We start from the raw sequence: 8,508 nt of genomic DNA on the forward strand, positions 1-8,508 counted from the left end.
CTGCTTTCAGCCTTCCCATGGGCATCTGGTTGGCCACTGTGAGAACAGGTTGCTGGACTAGATGGGCCATGGGAATGATCCAGCAGGTTCTTCTTGTTCTCAGGTTAACTGTCTCACCCTTTTTTGAGAGATCCCCAGGAATACCAGACTCAAAAGTTTTACTTCACCTATAGCTACAGTCCTCTTTCACCTGTGGTCTGTCCTTGTTTTCTTGCTTTCTGTTTCTTCATGAACTCTACTACTTAAAGACAGTGAGCTTGGCTTTGATGCTGCAATAAGTATCTCAGTTTTAGATTCCACCTGGGAAAAAAAACTTGTCCGTACTACAAGTTTAGGGAAGGGCAGAAAGAAAATAAATACTTTAGGGTATGTTTGTTAAATCCTCCTTGAGAGTCTCTCTAGTCTTGTTCCTGACCTTTAGATTTTCCTTCCTGTTGGGCAATCAAGGGAAAGCTTTTTAACTGGCTGCTATATAAAGGACAAACTAAACAATTGGAAACTAATTGTGGAAAGCAACTGGATTTTTTTTTAACTGGTTGCTGAAAAGGCCTCATGCTGAGCTGCACATACTGGGACAATAAGAAATTAGGCCCGAGTTAGATGGCTGGCCAGCTAGCTAGGTAGCTAACTGTAGTGTACACAGCAATATTTCTACTCCTCTAGGGCTGTTTTGATTCTTTGCCATCAACTACTCAAGGAAAAGAAGAAAAAAATAGCCATTATGGGAGTGCTTTAGAGAATAAAGGTTAGCCATTTGTTCAGATCACTTTAAGTTATCTCTTTATTTGACCCTTTAGCACTAAGCACCCAGTCCTGCTCTACTCGTTATAATGACTGCAGAATAAACAAACTCTTGCTTCTTACTGCAGGCAAACAAACATGATTCTTTATTACTGGCTAGGTAGAGAACACAACTAAAACTGAAAAGCAGAGCAAAGGAAAGTCCAAGAGGTGGAGTCTAATTCTAGCCCATAATACAAAGTTCTAATATTTAACTCTTCAAGGATTATGTTACTATATAGGCTGGTTTTTTTCAGGATCACTTAAGTAATTACAATTACAGGGTGACTTTGATCATGAAAAATCCACCCTCAGGGAAAATCTTGAGTGAGCAGACTTTGGGGTCTCTTCTAGATGAGGCTTTTGTTGTGCACTTGCTCTGCCTTATTTACTGAATTTTTCAGAGGATCCTGTTCTTAAATTGAGAGCCAGTGTGGTGTAGTAGTTAGAGTGTTGGACTATGACCTGGGAGACCAGGGTTTGAATCCCCACACAGTCATGAAGTTCACTGGGTGTCCTTGGGCCAGTCACTGCCACTCAGCCTCAGAGGAAGGCAATGTTAAACCTCCTCTGAATACCGCTTACCATGAAAACCCTATTCATAGGGTCACCATAAGCTGGAATCAACTTGAAGGCAGTCCATTTCCATTTCATTCTTAAATTGCTGCTGTTCTTAAAACAAGCTATCTGTCTTTAAATGGAGGTCATCATTGTCTGTCTTGTCACAATGTTTAAAAATAGATGATTTCTCCAAATAATCCTGGGGAGGGGGACAAAGCACAGCTTGGGGGGGCAGTGCCCCCATTTGCCCCTCCCCCCCAGCTACTGGCCTGTTTTACACAACACAGGAAGCAGACCTTTAGTGTTGTGGCACTTACCCTTCGGAATTCCCTTAAATATTAGACAGGCACCATCTCTGTTATCTTTTGAGTGCCTACTGAAGACCCTCCCCTTTCAACAAGCCTTTTAAGTAGAGACGTTATCCCAGTCTGTGTCTTTTGCTTTTTAAGATGTTTTAAAGATGTTTTGTTTTAAAAAATATTTTCAAAAGATGTTTTATTTTAATATGTTTTTAAAGATGCTTGTTCTAACATGTTTGAAAGTGTTTTGTTTTTAAGATGTTTTAGAGTGTTTTTAGTGTTTTTGTTTGCCACCCTGGGCTCATTCTGGGAGGAATGGCAGGATCTAAACATAAACAATCAATCAATCAATTTGATATAGGGTGGGCTATAAATATTTTAACAAAAAATCTAAGCATCCAAGAAAAAGACCCATTGGTTCAAACATCAAAGGTCCCTTGATGAGTTGAGCAATTACATACAACATATACTGAATCTTCTTTTTAAGAAAAATATAATTATTTGGCAGTCCCACTAATGTGGAAAAAATCAGCACCACCCTCTGAACGTCTCCAACCAGTATTTATATCCATACTATTCGTCTATATTTTAGTCGATTGATATGGTATCAGACACCACTGCTATAATATTTTATAGAGATCACTATATCAGCATAAATGCTGACTTTAAGATGCTTTTCAGAAGTGAAGTCTGGTTCTCAACACTTATGTGTTTGTGTCCATAGTCAAATGTCCCTGGAAAGAATGTGAACAACCAACTCAAAATGACCTGAGCTTCCACCATTTGGTAAGATTTGAGCACATAGCTCAAGGGATGCACCAGAGCTCAATAGTAGTGTGCAACTTTCACAAGCAGAGGGTCCCTGGTTCAATCCCTGACATGTTCAGATAATAAATAAATTAAAGATCAGGTAAAGGGAAAAAACTCTGCCCTGGAGAGCTGATGCGAGGCAGAGAGACACGACATGTACAACTAGATGGAAATATAGTCTGACCTGGTGTAAGGATTCTTTTTCTGTTCTAAGTGTTGTGTTCCAAAATTATTACAAGAGCCAACTTTGTCTGCCAAAAGTTTCAAGATGATGATGATATGAAACAAATATGAATGAGCATTGCTTTTAATTATACATGCTTGGCTCTTTGATGATTCTAAGTTGGTAGCAACAAAACTGCTGATGGTATCAGAGATGCATGAATGCCAGCAGGTGTGGGAGGAAACTCAGCTTCTACCAGGCCATTTCCACAAGCTTTTCTCTGGATCCAAATTGGGACCAGACCAGACATGATGTGAAATGTATCTTTGTATTTAACATTCAGGGTTTGCTTGTTTTTTAAAAAACAATAAGCACTCGCTTGGGCATATTGCAGCAGAAGCAGAGGGAAAATCTTACATTATTGGGATGCATTGGAATGCTGGGACTGGAGCAGATATGGACAAGGAAATTTAACATTATTGGGATGTTAAATTGAGATGCACTGGAATTATATTACTGGGATTTTTTACTAGGATTGCAGCAGTTGGGGAGGGCAGATTTTAACCTTTTCATCTGCTGCAGAGGAAAATCCATCCTCTGAAGGTGCAATTTGCACTGGGAGGAAATCTTCTAGTGACACCAATTACAGATTTCTCCCAAAAGCAAATACAAGAAGAGGGATGTTCCTCAAGACTGTAGCAGGGGAGGAAAGGGTGAAATTCTTCTTCCACACCTGCTGCTGTCCTGCTAATTATCAGCCCCCCCCAGCCACCAGCAATGCCCTTTGCATTGTTTTTAAAGACCTGCATGTTAAATGTGCAGACAGGTTTAACAGCGCATTTCACTTGGCCCTTAGTTTCAGTTCCGTCCTGCTTGCCAGCCAGCATTAATTAATTTTTTCCCCATCACCCTCTGCCCCTGCCCACACCTGAAGAAAGGTGTCCCTCTTTCTCAGCCTGCTCTGTTCTTTGCTAGTGGATGTAATCTCATGCAGTTGCTGAAGATGGATTACTTTGTTTTCCACTCTGGTTTTCAGGAGATTCAATTTATGGATGAACAGAGAGGGAGTATGTGCGAGAGTAGAAGTGAGAGAGAGGTCTCATAGTAAATGAAGCCAGTGAAACCAAGACTGTAGCTTAAAAAATGAAATGGTACAAATCCTGCATATGGTTAGCAAAAAAAAAAAGTCTGCTTGAGTAACAGCAGGGGGTGGGGGGAGATAGAGATGGGAAGAACAGAAAATGCAGCTGTTTTTAATTTTTTGCCCCTGTGTAAGCCTTTGATGTCTAGGAAAGACACAATACTTTAATCAATGAGCGACATCAGACTCTCTGAATCTAATTATGTTACTCAGAATATGACAGACTGGGAACTACCATTATCTGTTTAAGATCCTATGGGCCCTCGGATGTCCTGAATTGCAGAATCATGACCTGGAAGGGACCAAAAAAACCACAGACTCCAACCTCTGGGTTCAAGGTAAGACTCTCCCACCTCGTCCAAAGTCAGCCTTCATGATCCAGACAGCATTGCTACATGCAAACAACAAGTACACTAAAGAGAGGTGCTTATTACAGGGCAAATCTCTCCCCTCAGTTGGACAGATTTGTGCTCTCTTCAGAATGTCCTCTGGAGGCTGACAATAAGCTTTGAAACAATTGAGTGATATTGCACCTTATCTCTGCGGCTTTGTTTGAGATTATTATGGCAAACCCCTGAAGGGTTATATTGCACATGCTTTTATGGCTTGAATATACCTTTTTATAGCAGTGATGAGATATTCTTACTCGCTTATTTTCTTTCAGGTACTCCCCTGATGAAGAGCTTGTGATGTGCTGAAAGCCCCCCTGAATACTTTTCAGTACAAAACAGATTTCTTCTCCTGTTCAAACTGCTTTGTGCTGCATTTGGATTCATGGCTTGGCTATCTTCATTTGGGCAAACCCATGCCACTCAGCAGCCTGTTTCTAGTGTTGACAATTTGTGCTGCCCCAAAGCAGGTTTTCAGACATTCTGCCTTCAGAAAATGCTCTCCACTTCAATTTGGTCTGTTCTGGAATTGCTCCACGGATTGTCAGCCCAAGGATCCCTTCACATTGCAGAGAATTTAGGGGAATGTTCCAGGTCAAGATGGTGGCAACATTTGGAAGTGGGAATTGGAATACAAACTCCCACAGTTAAGCCCAGTTTCTAAAGGACTCTGCCACACCTGCCATTGCATTCCAGTGTCTTTCCCTGTAGCTACAGGGCTGCTGCCTCTCCATCCCAATACCTTTCCCAAGCAAATTTATGTGAAATAGAGACAACTGGTGTCAGTGGTAGCCGCATTGATCTCATCATTAAGCTGTGGGCATTTGCAAACATTCTTGGAAGTATCATCTTCTGCTGGGGTGCATGGAACATGGTTTCCTGCGCTTCCTGCTGGGAGGCAGAGGAAATTACAAACTATACCAAGTGTGGTCAAGATCAGGCTACTGCAATGAAGAAAGAATGGAAAAAACAAATGTTAAGGATGACCTTTCCTTCTAACAGTGGTAGCTGTGGTTTGTACAATTGGTTATTCCACACTTCTGCTCAATATTGCAGTGCCATATGTTATTCATAGCTAAAAGGACTAATCAACAGAAAATATTTAATCACTTAACAGCACCTGAGATATTTTTTCCTCTCCATGGGCCATAATCCTGCCAAAAATTCACAATTTGGCTGCACGCACACACCATTTTATTCCAGAATTAATGGAAACTGAGTTCTTGTCCTCTTGTTCTAGGTAGTTCTTTTCTACCAAGTCCACACTCAATCTAGACCTAATACATATTTTTCCCATGAAAAGTGCGTCTTGACACACTAGTTTCATTCTAGAAATAAAAGCTTATTACAGATCAATTCTGCATTGTCCCACAGTGTGTCCATTTGAAAATGGATGTAGGCAGTCCCAGGAATGGGGAGGGTGTATGCACACCTGCCCAAAGACACTGTGGATGGGTGTATACCAAGAAAGCAAGAGGAGGGTTTTCAAACACATATCAATACCCGTCTGGACAGCAGAATCTACAGTCAAACTAGATTGAAAGCAGCATGTTGAGGTGAAATCGTAGAGGATGGGTGAAGTGCCGGATGACCAGAGGAGGGCTAATGTTGTCCCTATCTTCAAAAAAGGCAAAAAGGAAGAACTTGGGAACTACAGACCAGTCAGCTTGACATTGATCCCTGGGAAAATTCTGGAGCAGATTATAGAGCAGTCAGTCTGTAAGCACCTTGAAAACAATGCAGTGATTACTAGAAGCCAATATGGATTTATCAAAAACAAATCCTGCCAGACTAATCTTATCTTATATTTTGATCGGGAGATACCATGATCATGAAGGTGGTTTTCCCAAGGTGAGGCTCATCCATTGCACTCCTGGGGTGCTGACCCCTGCGATTTCCCCAAATGCAGGAAACTCAACTGCATAATTTGTGGTAGACTGTGGGAATGGTGTGGACACAATATATCTCAAATTCAGCAAAGCTTTTGACAAAGTGCTCCATAATATTCTGATAAACAAGATAGCTAAATGTGAGCTGGATCCACAGTTGGCTATAGAATCAATGCAAAATGTACTGCAGTGTGAAAGGAACACTAGAAATTGGGACAGAAGCACTAGCATTATAATCAGGAGAAACAGCACAATATTCCCTATGTCTGAATGCAGCCCTAGAGAGGGCTGTAGTGGGGCAGCTTCAGGCATGTTTATATGAAACACAGTTTCATGCCTGGTTTTGGGACCAAAACCACCTTGGTCACCCTGACCTTTGTTGGTTGAGAGATAGGGGGAGTGCAGTGCTGTTGATTCACCTGGACCACTCAATGGCTTTTGATTCCATTGAATAGTATCCTTCTGGACTGCCTTCAAACCTTTAAGCAGTCGAGGGCATCACTTTGTGGTGGTTCTGCTCTCTTTCCAAGCATGATTTCAAGAAGTAGCATTGGATGACCCCTGCTGTGCCCCATGGGAGGTGGTCCCAGAGGCATCAGTCCTGTACCGTATGCTGTTTAATATTTATATGAAAATGTTGGGGGAGACATCAGGGGATTTGGAGTAAAGTGCCATCAATTTGCTGATATCCAGTTCTGTTCCTCTGGTATCAGGAAAGACGAAATTCTGAATTGGTATCTGGAGGTCTGGATAATTGGCTGGATGTGGACCAATAAAATGAAACAGAATACAGACAAGATAGATGTTCTGTGGTTGGTTGGTTTCTAGGTCTAGGTTTTGATGAAACTGCCTTTTCTGGACAAGGGTGCACTTTCCTTGAAGAAGCAGGTTCATAGTTTGGGGGATACTCCCAGAACCATTATTTTCACTGAGGCCCAGGTGGCCTCAGTTGCTAGGAGTGCCTACACTTGGCTTCAGATGCGGTGTCATCTATAGTCTTTTCTGAGCAGGGTAGCCTCGCTACATGCTCTGGTAACCTTGAGGATGAACTATGTAATGTGTTTTACATGGGGCTGACCTTGAAGATGACCTGGAAGTTGTGGCTAGTGCAGAATGCAGCAACCAGAGTATTGATGGGAGTAGAGGGCCAGTCATGTATGACTCCCATTCTCAAACAGCTGCACTGATTGCCAGTTATTTTCTGGGCCCAATTTAAGGTACTTATGTTGACATTCATGAACAGTTTGGGGTCCAAGGATCTAAAAGAATGCCTTCTCCTGCAACAACCTGCCTGTGCATTAAGATCGGCAGAACAGGTTTTCCTGGTAAACCTGACATTAAATGCCACCCTGAGCTCCTACAGGGAGGAAGGGCGGGATATAAATCTAATAAATAAATAATAATAAATAAATGAGGGACATAGTACAGGGCCCCATTTAACAGCCCCTTGACTGAGGTATGCCTCCTCCAACTTTATATTCTTGTAGACTCCAGGTGAAGACTCACCTTTTCCTCCAGGCTTTCAAAGGCTGATGGGGGTTAAGTCATTTTTAATAATGCTGCTAATTTTGTTTTTAATGTAATTTATGAGAATTATTTTAACATTTTGTTTATTGTATATTATATTCTATGTTAACTTATTTTTGGAAACCACCCTGTCACCATTTTTGTTGAAGGGCAGTATAGAAATCTCTAAAACATTCAACAAAAGTGGTCATACCATTGCCTTGGAAAAAGTGTTGCAAGGATTAAGAGGAGATAACTATGTATTGGAAGATAGACTTTTATAGGTTCATGGGGAGGGCATTGTATGCATTTGCTTATATTTTTTAATCTAGGAACACCAAATCAGACTACTTGCCCATTTATTCAAAGTTGACTGCTTAGATGAGCAGTGGCTCTCCAAGGTCTCAGGGAAGGGTCTTTTCCAGCATCTGCTACCTGATTCTTAAAACTAGAAATGCTAGTGACCTTTCTACATGCAAAACATCTGCCTACCACTGAGTAAGATCCTTCAACATCTAGGTGTGCTTATATCTTCTATTCTTAGCTGTATGTTCCAACATGGATAAAAATCTGTATTCTGCTTTTTAAAAAACACCAGAAATTCCCTCTTACCCAGTGGTAAATTGTAGCTTAATTAATAAGCTATTATGCACTTTCTATTGTTGTACTGGACTATGTTAAAATGACCCAGTTTTGGTGATGTCCTATTAATTTGTGTAATCTAACTAACATCTCCCAAGAGAACATCAATCGCAAATTCCCCTAAAGAAAACACCCCATTTAGCCTGAAGGAGCAGACTGGATAGGTTGCCAGGCGGAAATATGAGAGATCATAAATTTCGAACAGCTGTCTGGATTGTCAGAAATGCTTCTCAACTAAGATGTATGTGATCCATTCTGATATATTCTGCAGAGCCTAGGAAGAAATACATGTACTGTAGTGTGTTCAGAGCAGCAGGTTTGGAAAGGC

The 8,508-nt window shown here is 41.2% G+C and overlaps 1 long non-coding RNA gene and 1 other non-coding gene across 2 annotated transcripts; both read left to right on the forward strand.

Annotated features, from left to right (window-relative positions):
- The first annotated feature begins 2,359 nt into the window (after positions 1–2,359).
- Positions 2,360–5,402, forward strand: LOC133382361 (uncharacterized). The gene is made up of 3 exons (XR_009761925.1): positions 2,360–2,426; positions 4,005–4,092; positions 4,419–5,402. It is a non-coding gene; the product is annotated as an uncharacterized LOC133382361 (long non-coding RNA).
- A 545-nt stretch (positions 5,403–5,947) lies between these two features.
- LOC133382627 (U1 spliceosomal RNA) lies at positions 5,948–6,104 on the forward strand. Its single transcript, XR_009762018.1, has one exon. It is a non-coding gene; the product is annotated as a U1 spliceosomal RNA (small nuclear RNA).
- Positions 6,105–8,508: the final 2,404 nt, after the last annotated feature.

This window comes from Rhineura floridana, chromosome 3 (assembly GCF_030035675.1).
Source record: "Rhineura floridana isolate rRhiFlo1 chromosome 3, rRhiFlo1.hap2, whole genome shotgun sequence".
Lineage (NCBI taxonomy): Eukaryota > Metazoa > Chordata > Lepidosauria > Squamata > Rhineuridae > Rhineura > Rhineura floridana.